The sequence below is a fragment of the Puma concolor genome, chromosome C2 (genome assembly GCF_028749965.1).
Source record: "Puma concolor isolate L17-30 chromosome C2, mPumCon1.1.hap2, whole genome shotgun sequence".
Taxonomy (NCBI): domain Eukaryota; kingdom Metazoa; phylum Chordata; class Mammalia; order Carnivora; family Felidae; genus Puma; species Puma concolor.
In genome coordinates this window covers 77,303,255-77,322,432 of record NC_141675.1, presented here as the reverse complement: position 1 = coordinate 77,322,432, position 19,178 = coordinate 77,303,255, and positions in this window count along the sequence as shown.

Here is a 19,178-nt window from a genome sequence, read left to right as displayed (position 1 = left end):
CACAAAACCTTCCCCAGGACGAGCGTGGGCCTGCACCGTGCTAGGAACAAGGACGGCCAAGAGCTATGACTGTCTCTGGCCCACAAGAAATTTGCAACCTAGTCGGGGAGAAATGCACAGGTGGGTTGCTATGATGCTTGGAAGAGGGCTTTTGGTTCAGCTAGGATGTGTCAAGGAAGCCTGCCTGGAGGAGTTACCTGAGTCATGAAGGATAAAGTATCCAGATGAAGAAGAGAAAGGGAATAGTCCTCCTGGGCAAAGGCTTTGAGGTATGAACTGCGCAGCGAGTCTGTGACGGCTGATTTTTTGTGTGAACTTGACTGGACCACCTGGGGTGCCCAGAGATTTGGTTGAGTATTATTTCTGGGTATGCCTGGGAGGGTGTTTTTTGGATAAGATTAGCATTTGAATTGATACACTTAGTAAAGCAGAATGCCCTTCCCACTGTGGGTGGGCTTCCCCCATGAAGGCCCAAATAGAAGAAAAAAGCAAGTGCACAGAGAATTCTCTCTTTGCCTTATGTCTCAGAACTGGGCTATCCGTCTTCTGCATTCAGGCTTTCCTTGCATTGGAACTGCACCATCAGTTCTCTTGGGTCTGGGCTTCTCAGCCTTCATAATTGTGTGAGCCAATTCCTTACAAAAAATCTCAGGGCACCTGTGTGGCTCAGTCATTTGAATGTCTGACTCTTGATTTCGGCTCAGGTCATGACCTCATGGTTCATGGGTTCGCGTTGGGCTCTGGGCTGATAGCCTGGGGCCTGCTTGGGATTCTCTGTCTCCCTCTCTCTCTGCCCCTCTGCCACTCACTCACTCGCTCTCGCAAAATAAATAAACATTTTAAGAAATATCTCTTCATGTATTGAAGAACCCTGAGTAATACAGAAGGTGTATTGGTCGGGGTGGGGAAGTGGGAATGACATACAATTTGGGATTACTAGAGCAAAAAAAAAAAAAAAAAAAAAGGTGAGGCAATGACATTAATTAGGTGGGTGGAGGGGTAAACGGGACACGGATGGGACCATTGAGCAGGCTGGAGGAGGCTGGCAGAGGCAGCTGGACTGTCTGGAGCTGGGCCGGATGAGCAGCCTCTGTGGAGAGAGAGAGGGGCTCAGCTGTCAGTGCGAACTGGGAGAACCACGAACCTGTCCTGCCCCCACGAAGCCCCTCTGGACCGCAAGCTGGAGGAGAAGGGACCACAGGGCTCTGGATAAACCTAGCCGAAGGAGGTGTTAGAACAGGGAGGGGGCCACCTTTGCTGGGTTTGAGTTCCTTTGGGTTCATGTAAAGAAAGCCCTGGGCACACCCCTCCCCTAGGATAGGGCTTTTTGACAAACAGAGACTTCAGACCATCCTCAAATTTAGTCCAGCACCAACCCCCACACTCCCACCTACCCCCACTACCCTCCCCCCATTACCTTGGCTGGCAACACTCTTTCCAAAGCCACCTCACTTAGGAGCTCAATAATATGTATTTATTCTCAATAATACATTCTGTTTGAAAGGTTTTTTTTTTTTTTAAGTTTTTGTTTGTCCGTCTTGTCTCTGATAATGTTCTTCATGCTTCTATGATCAGAAATTTGTTTCTTCTCCACCACTGGGATAAATGTTTTCCTGTTTACATTTCTGGATCACTTAGCCAGTTTGTTCTAGTTTGTATTTAACGCTCTGATTCAGGATGATATTACTCACTATGTTCCTGGCACTGTGCTAAATGCTTTACATACATTATTAAGTTACTCCTCAAAACTATCTTCAAACATAGGTGTTATAAGTCCTACCATACCAAGAGTAAAAGGAGGCTTAGGAATTTTAAAGACTTGCCATAGTCTGGCAAATGAACCGATTCCAATTTGGTTCTTAAGTACTGCATAAGTAAATGATTTTTATACCGATTTCTGGTTGTCTCAGTAGCATTTATTACTGATTCCTTTCCTCACTGTATTACTTTTGATTTGTCATACTCAAACTCTTTGAATGAATCTATTACATCTGTTTTTTCTGATTTAATTATGTTTTCAATGTCGTGCCCTATTGCCTTCATGATTAGCACTTTATGTTTTAAAATGTACTAACACAAAATATAAAGTAGGATAAGTCTGTAATCATTATATTTCTTAAAATAACCCTTCTTTGGATTTTTTCTTGTTATTATACCAGAGGAATTGTACTCTTTGTTTGTTAGGTACGTTAACCTGCTGAGGCTTTGATAAATCTACAGACTAACCTTGAAAATACTATTATATTTACTTTCCTAATTAGGAGCAGGCATAGCACTCAATATGTTACGCTCTCTATAATTTCTCTGAATAACCCTTGCCACAAATTAAGTCAATCCCCATGCATTTAATCTGTTTTTGTTGTAATAGCAACGATAGAAATCCATTTTTATTGTATTCCCTGGTTTTATATCAGCATATATATTGACATGAACATATAATTCAATGCAATCTATACATAAATATTATATATACATATATACAAAATTTTTAGTGTCAGTTCTGTAGCTAAACTCATTACTTTCAGTAATTTTTGGTTGATTTCCTTAGATTTCTAGGTCTGCAATCATGCCATCTGTAAAATAGACACTCTTGTTTCTTCCTTTCCAACATTTATACATAATATTTTCTTCTTGATAGTTACTGACAACATTTCTAGAACAACAAATCCTGATTGAGAAAACCAATGTGTGTTTCTTTAAGAATAAAACAGACTCTTTCTTTTCCGTGCATACTCCATCATGTTTAGACTGGCAATCCAACATTGCTAACATTGCCTTCATTTCCAGTTTGGAATGGCTGAAGATAAAAATAGTTTGGACGGGGCGCCTGGGTGGCGCAGTCGGTTAAGCGTCCGACTTCAGCCAGATCACGATCTCGCGGTCTGTGAGTTCGAGCCCCGCGTCAGGCTCTGGGCTGATGGCTCGGAGCCTGGAGCCTGTTTCAGATTCTGTGTCCCCCTCTCTCTCTGCCCCTCCCCCGTTCATGCTCTGTCTCTCTCTGTCCCAAAAATAAAAATTAAAAAACGTTGAAAAAAAAAATAGTTTGGAGGCAGCTGAAAGAAAAATAAGCAAAAAGGAAAAAAAGTATATCATTAGGGCATTTGGAAGCAATTGTTCCTATTCCCTTTTCCTGGGCATTGCTAAGTTATTTCCTACATGTGAGCCTCTTGAATTCATCTCTCCTTGGATCCTGGATCCCTAGTGCCACAATCTGTAAATATGAGAGTCCCTGCCCTGAGGTGCTAATATTTTTCTTGTTACCAGTCCTCCTTCCTGCACATGCTTTCTCCAGAGTAAAGGATATATTCTCATATAAGAGAAATGGTTTTAAACAATGCTGACCAGAAATCCACCTTTCTGATGAATTACTAAACTAAATTCCATATGACAAAAAAGCAATCTCTAAATTATTAACACTTGATTTTAAAATTTTTCATCAGGAAGAGATGAGAATTATAGCCAACAACTTATTAAAATCTCTTTGGATAAAACATATATATCCAACATGATGTGCTATATTGTTTTTACTTCTTTGTACAAGTTTTGCATTTCTGGAATTAAGCATAGTGACTAGCACATGTAAAATATTTTTCTCTCCTTTTGTTAACATACGATCTTAATATTTTTGTTTATTAAGGAGATTTACCTATAATTTGATTTCAGTTTCCTATTCAAATTTTGAAATCAATCATTTTCACTTTATAAAATAAGTTGGTTAGGGGCGCCTGGGTGGCTCGGTCGGTTAAGCATCCGACTTCGGCTCAGGTCATGATCTCACGGTCCATGAGTTCAAGCCCCGCATCGGGCTCTGTGCTGACCACTCAGAGCCTGGAGCCTGTTTCAGATTCTGTGACTCCCTCTCCCTCTGCCCCTCCCCCTGTTCATGCTCTGTTTCTCTGTCTCAAAAATAAATAAAAACGTTTAAAAATAAAATAAAATAAAATAAGTTGGTTAAGCTACAACATACACATGCAAACACTCACACACTTAAAGTTTATGTGACATAGGAGTTTTTTTGTTCTTTGAAAGTTTGGAAAATTTTCATGTCCACCAGGATCAGGCATCTTTGTGGGCTAACTGCTTATGTTTCTTTTTGATGCTTTATATTTTTGTAAGCAAGCACACAATCAGAAATATAGTTTGTTCTTATTTCTAATCTTATTAATTCATATTTATCCCCTTGTTTTGATTGAGATAATAATCATTTACACACACACAAACCACTTTTTACTATTTTTTTGTTTGCTATTTAAATTTTATTTATTTATTTATTTATTTTAAATTTATATCCAAGTTAGTTAGCAGATAGTGCAATAATGATTTCAGGAGTAGATTCTAGTAATTCATCCTCTACATATAACACCCAGGCCTCGTCCCAACAAGTGTCTTCCTTAATGCCGCTACCCACTTAGCCCATCCCTGTACCCACAGCCCCTCCAGCGACCCTCAGTTTGTTCTCTGTATTTAAGAGTCTCTTATGTTTTGTCCCCCTCCCTGTTTTTATATTATTTTTGCTTCCCTTCCCTTATGTTCATCTGTTTTGTATCTTAAATTCCACATATGAGTGAAGTCATATGATACTTGTCTTTTTCTGACTGACTTATTTTGCTTAGCATAACACTCTCTAGTTCTATCCATGTTGTTGCAAATGGAAAGATTTCATTCTTTTTGATTGCCGAGTAATACTCCATTGTGTATGTATATCACATCTTCTTTATCCATTCATCCGTCAATGGACATTTGGGCTCTTTCCATACTTTGGCTATTGTTGATAGTGCTGCTATAAACATTGGGGTGCATGTGTCCCTTTGAAACAGCACACCTGTATCCCTTGGATAAATACCTAGTAGTGCAATTGCTGGGTCGTAGGGTAGTTCTATTTTTCACTTTTTGAGGAACCTCCATACTGTTTTCCAGAGTGGCTGTACCAGTTTGCATTCCCACCAGTAGTACAAAAGAGATCCTCTTTCTCTGCATTCTTGCCAACATCTGTTGTTGCCTAAGTTGTTATTTTAGCCATTCTGACTGGTGTGAGGTGGTAATATACTAACTTGTTTTTGTTTTTTTATTTTATTTATATATATTCTTGTTTAATTAAAAACTTTTTTTTGAATGTTTTACTTTATTTTTGAGAGAGAGAGAGACTGAGCACAAGCAGGGGAGGGGCAGAGAGAGAGGGAGACACAGAATCAGAAGCAGGCTCCAGGCCCTGAGCTGTCAGCACAGAGTCCTACGTGGGGCTAGAACTTGTGAACTATGAGATCGTGACCTGAGCCGAAGTCAGATGCTTAACCGACTGAGCCACCCAGGGACCCCTTGTTTCATTTTTTTCCTACTCCTGACTTGCTACTTTTTCCCCTCACTAAATACTTTATGTAGGGTTTTAGTTTATTGTGTTCATCTTTACTATTAATAAAGGTCTTCTTTATTAATGATCTTTCCTACTGATAACTGGGTTGTATGAAGTTTCCCTATATCATAATGCAATAGTTAAGAGCGTGGACTCCGGAGTTAGGCTGCCTGTGTTCAAACCTCAGCTTTAGGCCTTATCAGCTGGGCTGCTTTGGGCAAGTTACTGAACATCTCTGTGCTTCCAGCATTCTCATCTGTAAAGGTGGGGTCGTTCCCAGCACCTAGCTCAGAGATTATTTTTGTAAAGGTTATTTGAAGATACTGTGGTCATTTAACAGAGTATGTGGCACATAGTAAGCTCTTGATCAATGTTAGTATGATAGTTATTGCTTTTAATTTAAAAATATGAATTACCTAGTCCCTTCTGTAGGAGTACTCAGAGGAAAGAGGCATTTCTTGTGAGGGGTAGGATGAAGGGGAAGACTGGCCTCCAGGGTTGGTCTCTGGGTGAGAGGTAGAGGAGGATCTATGGTCCCCAAGCCAATACTATGGGTTTACAGCTGGAAAACCATGTAAAATGTTTTCCAGAACTGGGCCGTGGTGAAATGTAACACAGCAATTTCCAGGTAACTATAGCTTCCACTCCTTCTGCTTTTCCTTTCTCCTCTGCCTTATCCTTACCAGCTTCTCAATCCATTGCTTTTCCCCTTTTCCCCCAGTTCAAACCCAAATGAACTTCCATTAAGGTATACATGATTAATAAGATAGAACTTCTATTGTATTTGAATTTAACACTTGGTACAATATCAAGACAAATTAACTTTCCCATGGATTTCTCAGACAGTATGATACAGTGTTAGGTTTTATTTTGTTTTGTTTGGAGGAGGGTTGACTGGGCAAGGGTCCTTCTTGAATATCCACATATCCTCTTACCTATCGACCCAGTGCTATGCATAAGTCAAAACTGGACAGTTTGTTTGAATTTGTTTTCTGGCCAAGGTAAGGGAGTTATGAAGAGATTGAAATAGGAGTCTCTAAATTAATATCTGTAGGAATACGGTGGTGTTTCTGTGAGAAATAAAATTTTAGGCCCTCTTCCCATCTGGGCTTATCTCAGATCACCCTTCTTCCAACTCCCCACTCAGTAAGGAGGAAGTTTTGTTTTTGTTTTTAAGGTTTTTTTTTTTTTTAATTATTTTTTTTTCAACGTTTATTTATTTTTGGGACAGAGAGAGACACAGCATGAACGGGGGAGGGGCAGAGAGAGGGAGACACAGAATCAGAAACAGGCTCCAGGCTCTGAGCCATCAGCCCAGAGCCTGACGCGGGGCTCGAACTCACGGACCGCGAGATCGTGACCTGGCTGAAGTCGGACGCTTTAACCGACTGCGCCACCCAGGCGCCCCTTAAGGTTTTATTTTTAAGTAATCTCTACGTCCAACGTGGGGCTCAAATTTACAACCCCAAGATCGAGCTGCATGCTCCACTGACTGAGCCAGCCAGGTGCTCCAGTAAGGAAGTTTCTAATCTGAATGGTCAGAGCCCAAGACATTGATTGGACCGTGTGGCAGATTGTATTTTCCTAAAATGTCTCATCTCTCATGGTCTTCATACAATGTAACATTGACATGCTTCGTCATGAGGCAGGGTCTGTGGAGAACAGGGGGAGCCCTCTGGATGTAGGCAGACCTCTGTAACTGCCACAACTACACCAATGTCACAGAAATGATGTTGCACGACTTTTGAAGCTGGATCGTAACAGTTAATATGACTTCCTGGGAGCTCTCTCTCAGGACACTTAGCATGTTTGGGGGAAGACACATAGAGAGGCCACATGTGAGTGTCCTGACAGACAGCTAACTACCAGACACGTGAGTAGGCAAATGTTTCTCAGATAGGTCCAGTCCTCAGTCTTTGAGTCTTCCAGTGGAGACTCCAGAAATTGTGCAGCAGAGAAAAGCCATCCTTGCAATGCCTTGTCTGAATTCCCAGCCCACAGAAGTTGTTGGAGATAATAACGATCATTGCTGTAAGTCACTAAGTTTTGATTTGTTACACAGCGTCAGGTTACTAATATGGGCTGTATTTACTCAACGGTGTGAACCCCTGTGTTCCTCTCTTGTGTTTCCTGTATCACTTCTAGATGGATCAGGCTTAGCCAGTTTCTTCTCATCTCCTACTTTTCTCCTAATGTGCATTTGGGCGAGCAAATAAGCCAAAGCCTGTTGTGCAAACCTGGCCATACAGTTCCCCTATTTCTTAGGCTTCCTCCTTTTTGCATATGGTCAGAGGGCAGCGATATCCCAAAAAGAAGAAAGCCGCACTTAATATTTTACCAGAGAGCTATACATTGGAGTATGTGTGCCTGGGCCATGTTAATAAAGAGGCATTTTGCTTCACAATCTATGATTATTTATTGTGCTTAGCTTCCTTGGAGCCTGGTGGGAAGAGGAGAGGGAAGTAGGAGGCAAGGCAGGTTGGGGCATTGCTGGGTCCTTGCCTAGAATAACACAGAATCAAAACATCACTCTAATAATGAATAGTGGGTGGAGAACAAACAGAAGTCATCAAAATTTAAATTTTTTGTGTGTTTTTATTTTCTTTTTGAGAGAGAGAGAGAGACAGACAGAGTGCGAGTAGGGGAGAGGCAGATAGAGAGGGCGACACAGAATCTGAAGAAGGCTTCAGACTCTGAGCTGTCAGCACACAGCCCGACACGGGGCTCGAACCCACAAACTGCAAGATCATGAACTGAGCTGAAGTCGGACGCTTAACCGACTGAACCACCCAGGCACCCCAGGAGTAATCAAAATTTAAAACGTGTGAAGGCAGAAGCCAGTTCCTCTTCAAACCTCTAAGGTAGAAGGAAGAGCAGTAGCCTTGGAAACATGAAATATGGTTTTTATTTCTTCTCCACCAGGAATAAATTGCAGAATGAAGAGTTTTATGACCTTGGGCAAGTCACCTCATCACTTTTCTGTGCCTCCACTTCCTGAGTAATAAAAGGGGTGTTTTGCTGAACTAATTCTGTCAATCTATGAATCTACACGTTTCTCCTTTCAGTCACTTTCAAAGCTACTCACACCTTCAGCTTCCAAACAGGAACGTGTGCGTTTGGATGGACACCCATGGGAGATGCAGGGAGGGCAGGGAAGCCCCAGTTCTGTGCTTTCTGGAAATCACAACAGCTGCCACTGGGGCTTGGCCCTCTCTGTGGGAAGTAGAGGATGAAAATCCTGGGGGACAACAGCTGCCTGGGGAAAGCCTGCTGCCAGTGAGGACAAAGACTTGCTCCTACCCTTATTTCACCCTAGATGAGCTCTGCTGAGGACTGGAGTAACAGTAATGTCCCAGATTCCACACCCAGCCAAGTAGGAATGAGGAGCAGAGAAAGAAAACAAGTCTTATCCTTGCCCTTGACGTTGGAGCAGAGCAGAGGTTCATTTTCCAAATGTCTGTATAAAGAACCTAAATGCAGCCACCACAGACATTACACTTGGAGACAACTGCATTGGTAATTCTTTGCACCTGATGCATTGGCCGAGGGCAAAAAAGCAGGGCTCCTGGAAGAAGCTAACAGTGCTGTCATATTGCATGTCACCTTCTTGTAACTAATTTCCTACTGACTATTTTTGAGATATAATTGACATATAACATTTTATTAGTTCCAGATGTATAACTGAATGATTTGTTATTTGTATATATTGTGAAATGATCACAGTAACCTATCACTAGACCTATCACTACACGTAGTTACCAATTTTTTTTTTTTTACGATGAGAATTTTTAAGATTTTCTATCTTAGCAGCTTTCAAATATACAATACCATATTATTTACTGTAGTCACCATGTTGTACCTTACATCTCCGGGACTTATCCCATACCTGGAAGTTTGTACTTTCGACCACCTTCACCCATTTCCCCTACTCCCCACCCCTTCCTGCCTTTGGCAACCACCACTATGTTCTCTCTGTGAGTTCAGGGGTTTTTGTTTGTTTGTTTTAGATGCCATGTATAAGTAAGATCATATAGTATTTGTCTTTCTCTGTTTGGTTTATTTCACTTAGCATAATGCTGTCAAGGTCCATCCATGTTGTTGCAAATGGCAGGATTTCCCTTATTTTTATGGCTGAATAATATTTTCATACTGACTTCTAAAATTAGAGTATCCTCCATATGGTTTCACTCTTATGTGGATCCTGAGATACTTAACAGAAACCCATGGGGGAGGGGAAGGAAAAAAAAAAAAGAGGTTAGAGTGGAAGAGAGCCAAAGCATAAGAGACTCTTAAAAACTGAGAACAAACTGAGGGTTGATGGGGGGTGGGAAGGAGGGGAGGGTGGGTGATGGGTATTGAGGAGGGCACCTTTTGGGATGAGCACTGGGTGTTGTATGGAAACCAATTTGACAATAAACTTCATATATTGAAAAATAAATAAAATAAAATTAGAGTATCCTATTTTTTATCTGCCCTGTCATCCAGCCTCCTGGCCTGTGCTAGACACATGCTCACATATGCATTATAGTAGGGATGTCAGTCATGGTGCCTCCATGCCCACAGTCCCTTCTACAGGAAACTGTCCACTCACAGCTCTTGCTAAAGCTTAGGTGGCTTAAAAAAATTTTTTTTTTTTTTTTTTTTTACCATTTATTCATTTTTGAGAGACAGAGACAGAGTACAAGCAGGGCAGGGACAGAGAGAGAGGGAGACACAAGATCTGAAGCACTCCGGGCTCTGAGCTGTCAGCACAGAGCCCAAAGCGGGGCTTGAACCACAAGCTGTGAGATCATGACCTGCGCCCAAGTTGGCTGCTTAACCGACTGAGCCACCCAGGTGCCCCTAGGTGGCTTTTATATCACATGACTTCCCCTTCTCTTTCTTCAGCTGTAGATGACTGTGGTTGAAACAGATTCTTGTTCTCAAACTGCAAGGGAAGAGGAAAAGGTAGGTCTATCAAGAACTGAATTAGAAAGGATTAACAATGGAAATGAATAGGTGGGGCTGGGACTATATAGGTCAAAGTTAGGAGGAAACAGACACTATGAGGGAAGAGAAACTATAAGGTGGAACAAACAAAAAGTAGAAAAAATAAATGTGCCGGCAATGTGAGCACCAGCACATGGAGAATAGCAAAGTCCTATTTCCAGAGCACAAGTATGAAGCTCTGTCAACCCCTGTTGCTGTCAGTCCCAGGGCTGCTTTGGTTGCAACCCCAGTTCCTGGGGGCCTGGATGTACCATGGCTTCTGTTTTCGGTTTCTATTATTGTACCATGTACCTCCTGACCTTGAACTTTCCATTACTTAAAGTACTTGCAACACACACACACACACACACACACACACACACACACACACACTCACATTCCCTTTTCGTCTCCGTCTCCCTCTCTTTCTTTCTCTCTCTCTCTCTCACTCACCATTCTGGACACACTGAGTACTAAGAGTTCTAGCGTGGGTGCTCTGTGATGACTCTTGTGCTCTCTGAACAGAATGGTGGGCACATTCAATATGTTGGAGTGTCCTTCAGTGAGAGAGAATGGCTACTAATATATCACAATCATAATGGCAGCTACAACTTCTGAAGTACCTATTTTGTGCCAGGAACTGTCCTTAGCATTAAAAATCATTATCTCACTTAATCACAACAATTCCATTAAAATTGGTATTCCTCACCCTGTATATAGCTAAGGAAATGCTGGCTCGGAGAGTATAAGCGACCTGCCCAGTGACACCAATTAGTGAGTGGTAGAGGCAAGATTTGAACTTAGTGCTGCCTGACTCATGCCAAAGCTTGTGCCCTTTTCACTCTGTTGTGATATCTTCCTCAGGAATTCTGTTAAAACCAGCTTCTCTTGAAGCTGAATTCAGCCTCCCAGAGAGCAGTGGTTCAAGCGTGTTTGGCTTTGATACCTTTAAGTAAGGCAGGCACCTTGCAGTTCAACACAGTCTCCACTGTTCCCTATTACTTTATACCCAGAACTCTTCCCTCCTTTATGTTATTTTCTTAACCCCCAAGGGCACTGGAGTTTGCAGCCTCTGTGAGTAAGTACAATTTCTTACGTAGAGTACCCGATTTCAGACTTCTTTGTACCATGCCTCCAAGTAACTATTAGTGTTCCCCATAAGGATGACTCTCAGCCACTTTGATCTCCACACGTGCCAAAATTAAACTTTTTTTCTTTCTCTATAAACATGTTCCTCCTCCTTCATTCCTTAGCTAATGACTGGCATTGTCCCTGAAACTCCTTTACTCCCCAGAACCAAATAATGTCAAGTTTTATTAATTTTACCTCTTCAGTATTTATACCACTTCTCCTTTCCACCGCCACTACTCAGGCCCTCTTCATCTTCTTCCTGGGCTAGCAAATGCTTCATCTTGGTCTTGTCCCAGTAAATTTCTCCTGCAGGCTCATTCCTGAGTTCACATTTAAAATTCACATTTGATCTTATCACTCTGTGCTCAGAATTCTGCAGTGGTGCCCGTATTAGTTATCTCTTGCTGCATAACAAGTGGCCCCATAATTTAGAGACTTAAACAGCAAAGCATTTATTATCTCATAATTTCTTTGGGTCAGGAATCTGAATGTAGCTTAGCTGGCTTGAGGTCTCTTACAAGGCTCCAATCAAGGTGTTGGCTAGAACTGTGGTTTCATCTCAGGATTCAACTGGGAGGATTTCCTTCCAAGATCACTCCTGTGATAGTTGGCAGTCTTCGTGTCCTTATTGGCTATTGGCCAGAGATGTCAGTTCCTTCCCATGTGGGCTTTTCCATAGGACCACTCACAATATGACAGTTGGCTCCCTCAGAATGAGATCTCTGAGAGAGACGGGGAGAGAGATGAAAGCAGCATAAGTCACAGTCTTTGCAACCTTATCTCAGAAGTGACTTCGTGACTACTTCTGGAGTTGCTAGATCCAGCCCATACTGGAGGGAAGGAATGATGCAAGGTGTGAATACCAGGAGGTGGTGACCATTGGGAGCCATGGTAGAGGCTGCCTACCACAACCTCCCCCTCCCGAAGCAATGGTTTGGCTTTGGTGTTGTGGAGGTTACAAACACATAGGTTTCCTCACCAACATATATCATGCCTCAACAGGAGCAGCTGGGCTTCCCAAATCTGTTTCTTTTATGCTTTCTGATAAGTGTTTCCAATGAACAAAGTGCCTCTAGCTTAGAGCTGTTCAAAAACTACTGGTTTAGAGGACTAAATCGAAACTTTGTTGGGCTTCACATGATTTGACCCCTGTCTACCAATTCTGCCTCTTATCTGACCGCTCCTTTAGGCCATATTACTTCCAAGCAAGACAGACTTCCAGAACAGCCCTTTGCCTTTCTTGCTAGCATGCATGCTGTTCCCTCTCCCATAATACATCACTCCCAGCTTGTCTGCATTGCCGGTGTTACTAAGTCACCCTTTCCATGAAGTACCTTTTGATGGTTCCAGGCAGACTTAGCTGTTCCTTTCTTATTCTTCTAGTTTGCTTTGTTTAAACTCCTTAATCAAAGCAATTACCTTTTATACTCTTTTATGATCGGTTTATGTCTCCCCTTTAAATTATCTCCAGCATCCAACCCAGAGCCTGGCACATAGGAGACACTCAATAGCTATCTGTGGAGATCAATGAGCCCAGCATTGCCCAAGTGCTTGGGGCCCTGGGTGTGGATGGAGTGCTGACCATAGCCTGGCATCTTCACGGGATGCATGTGGTATCTCAGCTGCCTCATTTATAAACCATGAGTCAGTCATTGTATTCCAGATTGCTCTTCACTGTCATTTTAGCCTTTAGCTACTGACTGAAGTGAGCTAATTAAAGCTGAACTATTTTAATTGCTAATCATCAAGAAATCAGATTTTTTTTAATGGAAATGGCAGAATGTGTGTGTTATCCTACCATTAAAACAAGCCGGAGTGTTCTTGTTTCAAAATTATGATAGGTCCATTGCATCCAGAAGTAAGTGTGAACTGTCAGAGCGTAAGGAATGGGTTGTGTTGTGTGGAGCACAAAATTGACCCAGTTCCTACTTCTATTAGTGTCACATCACATCACTCAGGAAAAGTCCAGTGGTTATTGGGCTTGAACACGGAGGATGTTTACTGATGCCCACAGGAGGCTGATTGCTTGGCACGTTAAGGACTGGCCTTTTGCCCTCCCTCTTTATATTCAAAACCTACTCTGGAGGTTTATTTTTTCACTAAAATGTTTTTTATCTATAAAAAGATTTCTCTAGTTGATAAAAAAAAAGGTGGCACAAAAGTGGTGTGTCCCTTTCAAATGAAAGTTGAAGAATAAAATGGTGAATTTTGAAAATCATATTAAGACAATCCACATATAATAACCACTCCCACCACTATAAAAACAAGAGAAATGCTACTTTGGACCAGTTTGGGGTCCATCTGTTTTTCTATTTTGCCTCTGATGGTGACACAATGGGATACTTTGGGGGAAACCTGCCCTTCATGGTTCCATATCAGAATGTTACAGAGGGACCATGAATATTTCTCAATTATGTGTCTGTCATTATTGCGATGTCTAAAATACCTCTTTGGGTCTACAGCTGTTACAGCCTGGGCCACCTATAGAGGTGAGACATTCAATAAGATTATAAGCAAGTTTATTTAAGTTAGGCTTCTTTTTAATTTCAAAGGTTTCAAAGGAATCTCTTAGTTCTGGGGGTTTAAGCTTTGAAAACATGTTTTGCTTTCCTACACTATGAATTTTTAGTCATAAATCCTTTAATGTATCCATTCAAAAATATTTGTTGAGAATCTCCTAGTACCCAAAACAATGACAGGCACTGGAAATACACAGTACCTGCTTTACTATTTGAGGTACCATGTGGTAGGCACAAGCATGTCGTTGAGTATGGAAAAAGGAGTGAACTAAGAAAGGGATTCAAGCAGCATTTGAGCTAGAACTTGAAGGAAGGGTAGGAATTGCATGCATAAAAAAGATTAGGCACTTCAAGACAAAGGAAAGGATGAGGGAAGAATGAGGGACGACACAGGCGAGCAGGAGGGGATATTACATGTGCAGAAACAAAACAATCCCGTGAGGGTACAGATTTGGCGGCATGGGGAAGAGTAGCTGGAGAAGACATCAGAAGGGCTTTGTATAGCCTACAAAGAAGTATGAATTCTTTTTATTTTTTTATTTATTTTTTTTCAACGTTTTATTTATTTTTGGGACAGAGAGAGACAGAGCACGAATGGGGGAGGGGCAGAGAGAGAGGGAGACACAGAATCGGAAACAGGTTCCAGGCTCTGAGCCATCAGCCCAGGGCCCGACGCGGGGCTCGAACTCCCGGACCACGAGATCGTGACCTGGCTGAAGTCGGACGCTTAACCGACTGCGCCACCCAGGCACCCCCAAAGAAGTATGAATTCTTTTTCACTAGGCAGTGAGAAGTGTTAAGGGTGTTTAAGGCCAGATATGATATCAGATTTTAGAGAGTTCTGTTCTCAGCATTCTGAAGGAAGGATTGGAGCATGGAGAGTCTGTTGACGGGGAAGGTATTTGGAATGCTTGGAAGTGGGAAACTAATACTTATTGAGGATCTGCAATCTGCCAGATCCAGTGCTAGGCTCTTCACATATGTTATCATATTTAGTGTTCACTGCAAGTGTATGAGGTATGAATTCTAATTCTCATTTAAGAAATGAGGCTACGTAACTTGCCCAAGATCACCCAGCTAGAGGTGGTGGTGGAGCTGAGCTTTGATTGATTCCACCTGCCTGATTCCAAAGCCGCCCTTCTTTCCTTTATGCTGAAGGGGATGGTGAGGGTCTGAATTATGCCAGCGGCAATGCTAGAGAGGTGTCCTCCCTCCCCACAGAAGACTCCTCATTTAATTGTACCTCATTTGGAAGCTTCTCCAACTACTTCATCATTCGAATTGCTTTAATATGACAAATTGACCAATTACTAACAGGTTATTTATAACCATAGTGAAATTAGTTGCTTGGTTCAATCAAGCAACCAAAAAGTAACTGATTTGTAATGACTTGATTTATCAAAGTGTTCAGAACGGTTGGTGTAAATAGATGTAACTTACATTAGCATTAGACAAATATGTGCAATAGAATAGGCAGGCAATATCTGATTATTCACAAATGACATCTGAACCAAAAGGATTTTAACCCTAGCTCGATCTGTAACCAACTGGACAAGTCATAGCTTTGAGTGCAAAAAGATGTTCTGGGAAACCTTCTATTTTATTTTTCTGATAAAGAAATGGAAGCCCAGAAAGCATAAGGGATTTGCCAAGGTCTCCCAGCCAGAAAACAACAGAGCTGAAAATACAGACTTGGACCATCTGTATTTTTCTGATGCCAGGTCCTGGAGAACTTTTCCCACTATGCCTGCTGCACTGTGACAATGACCAGTCACTTAGCCTCTTGAATCCTCAATTTTCCCACAACAAGACAGAGTTGGTTGGTGGGTGTATCAGTTAGCTTTTACTGTGTAAGAAACAGCCCAAAACAACAGGTTTTACAACAATTGTTTTATGTAGCTCCTGATTCTATGATGTGTCCTGGTGGCTGTTCAGGTCAGGACTGGCTCAGCCGATTTCTACTGGACTTGCTCATGCTTCTGTGGTTAACTAGTGGGTCTTGGATGATCTAGTATAGCCTCACTGATAGGGGTTGGTAGACCAGTGACTAGAGATCAGCTGTTCATCAAGTGGGGCACCTTCATTTTCCTCCACAAAGCATTTCATCCTCCAGCAGACTTGATCAAGTTTGTATACCTGGTGCCCTCAGGGTTCTACGCACAAAAAGAGAGAAACCCCACTGAGCATGCTCTTTGGAAATCTTTGTGATGCCAAATTTGGTATTCTCTCATTGGCTAAAGTCAGTCACATGATGTGGCAGGCAGCTTGTGGAGTGGTTCCCAATAATTCCTACCTCCTGATATTCATGTCCTTATGTAATCTCCCCCTGTGTGAGGACTGGACCTCAAGATTGGCTTCTAATGAATAGATTCATTAGACCTCAAGTCAATAGACTGGACCTCAAGATTGGCTTCCGTGAAAGTGATGGGGTATAGCTTCTAAGATTAGGTTAGTGACACTCTCTTTGACTCTTTCTATGTGCTTGCTCTGGTAAAGCAAGCTGCCATGTGTGTACTGCCTTATGGAGTGGTCCACGTGGCAAGGAACAGAGAGAGCCCTCTAGCCAATAACCAGTGATGAACTGAGACCCTCAGTCCAATAGTTCCTTGAAGAACTGAATCCTGTCAACAACCGGTGAGTGAGTGAACTTGGAAGCGGACCCAACCCCCAATGAACTCTAGATGACACCGCAGCCCTGCCCCATACCTTCATTGCAGTCTTGTGAGAAACTTTCAAACAGAAGACCTAGCTAAGTTATGCCTGACTCACAGAAACTGAGTTGTTTTAACCTTGTAGTGATTGGTTATATAGCAATAGATAACAAATACACATAGCTAAGTTCAGAGTCAGTAGGGAGGGTGAGTATCCAACAGTGTGGTTATAGGAAGAGTAATTATATAAACTATTCACACATATTTGCAAACAATTTACTACAGTTTTCCAGCCTTTGGGAGTCTGAGGTGGAATGATTTTCACTACTTCAACATTTATTCTCTGTGCAAAGAACTGGGAACAAGATGGTGAACAAGACAGATTTCCTGCCCTTAAGGAGCTTACAGTTTGTGGCAGGGAGGGGAAGAATGGGGAAAGACATTAGTTCAATAATTCCTTTTTTAATTATTTGTTTAAAGTGATATTAAGGGAGAATGTGTATAACAGTCTAGGTTGGTCAGAGTAAAGCTTCTTTGAGAAAGTGGCACATAAGCTGAAGAGGCAGGCAGAAGAGAAAGAGAGGGAAAGAGGAAAATTCCAGGTAGAACGGTGACATTCTTAAAGAGGAGGCAGAGAGGTGGTCAGCAGATATGGGACAAGTTCCTATTTATGATCAAATTGTATCTTATTATGTAATAATGATGTTATGGGTTATGGTTTTAGAGATAAATGCAAAAATATTTATGGATGAAATTATTTGATGTCTGGGATTTGCTTCAAAACAATCCAGTGGCAGGATAGGGGTCAGGAGTGGGTGGAGCTATAAATGAAACAAGAATGAGTTAATACATTTTTGTGTATTTTTCATTTTCCATAATAATACTTTAAAAACTTGTATCTGGGGGTGCCTGCGTGGCTCAGTCAGTTGAGCATCCAACTCTTGATTTTGGCTAGGTCATGATCTCATGTTTCGTGGGTTCGAGCTCCGTTTTGGGTTCTGTGCTGACAGTGTGGAGCCGCTTGGGATTCTCTCTCTGTCTCTCCCTGTCCCTCTCCCCCTTTCAAAATAAATAAATATTAAAAAAAAAAAACAAAACTGGGGCGCCTGGGTGGCGCAGTCGGTTAAGCGTCCGACTTCAGCCAGGTCACGATCTCGCGGTCCGTGAGTTCGAGCCCCGCGTCAGGCTCTGGGCGGATGGCTCAGAGCCTGGAGCCTGTTTCCGATTCTGTGTCTCCCTCTCTCTCTGCCCCTCCCCCGTTCATGCTCTGTCTCTCTCTGTCCCAAAAATAAATAAACGTTGAAAAAAAAAATTAAAAAAAAAAACAAAAAACAAAAAAAAACTTGTATCGTGACAACACATCCTGAATGCTGTATGTATATATGTTTGAGAGGTCACAGGACACTTATTTCCTCCTGCTCCACTGCAGAGTAGAGGTTAATAGCATCTTTAGGGCAAGGGGATGGAATGAGTTTTGTGTTACAGAAAATGTAAAGGCTTCTCAGCTTCAAATCTTGTGGCTAACATAAAGAAGGATATTTGGGTAATTTACCTTGCCTCCTGGTTATAAGGTGCTATATTGCATTCTTTCTCATCCTCATTTGTCACTAGCTAAGATGGTATGGTTTCATATGTAATAGAATCTTATAACGTGGTTTTTACCCTAGAGTAAAAGGCAGTGGGAGGATGCTGTTTAAATATTAGTAAAATGCTGAAAAGATTCTGTTATAAGGCCTTATATAATCTGGGAAGTATTAAAGAGCTTATGGGTGGGGAAGGAGAAAAATAGGGTAGAAGAGATGGAAATCCCCCTTTGTTAAAAAAATTCTGGGTTGGCTTGCTACAGCAATACTGGATTAAGGATTTATTTGATTAAGTTTTCCTTTTACTCATGATATTCTGAGGTGGGTCAGACTGAAATTAATAGCCAGCATAGATAGATTTTATGAGTCAGGGATGTATTTCATTAGGATGTTTTTCAGGACAGGGGCACCTGGGGCTGAAGCTGAAGAGATGATGCTTCATATTTATAACTGTTTCAATGTTATTGGGGGAACCGTATTTTGTGATTTTGATTTACATCTTTCTTGAAAATTCCTTTGCCACCAAATTGAGTCTCTCCCTAACCCCTAATAAATGAAGACTTCACTAGAGTCAGATATATGCAAATTACATTTCCCTTCTCAAGCTAAGGTTAAATAAAAGGGAAAATTATCAAAGATTGCTTATGGCAGCAAGGATTTTCAGTGCTTGAAGATCAATTTCGTTATTTCAAAACCATGATGAGTCTCCTCAGTCAGTGCAAAGCAGGAAAGGAATAAAGTAACGGAGAAAGCGGACCTGGGCATAAACATGTTCCCACACAACATTTGTGCTGAAAGGCTTTGTTGGTGTTCCCTGAACCTTGGCAATTACAGGCATTTTCCTTTGCTCGGAAAAACGTCTGGCAAATACAGAGAGTAGGTTCCCTCCTATTCTGTGTTCAAGGCTAGGTTCTGGCCTTGTTGCAGGGAAACACTAATTCCTAACCATGCTATGCTCCCTGGGAGCAAATGGTTT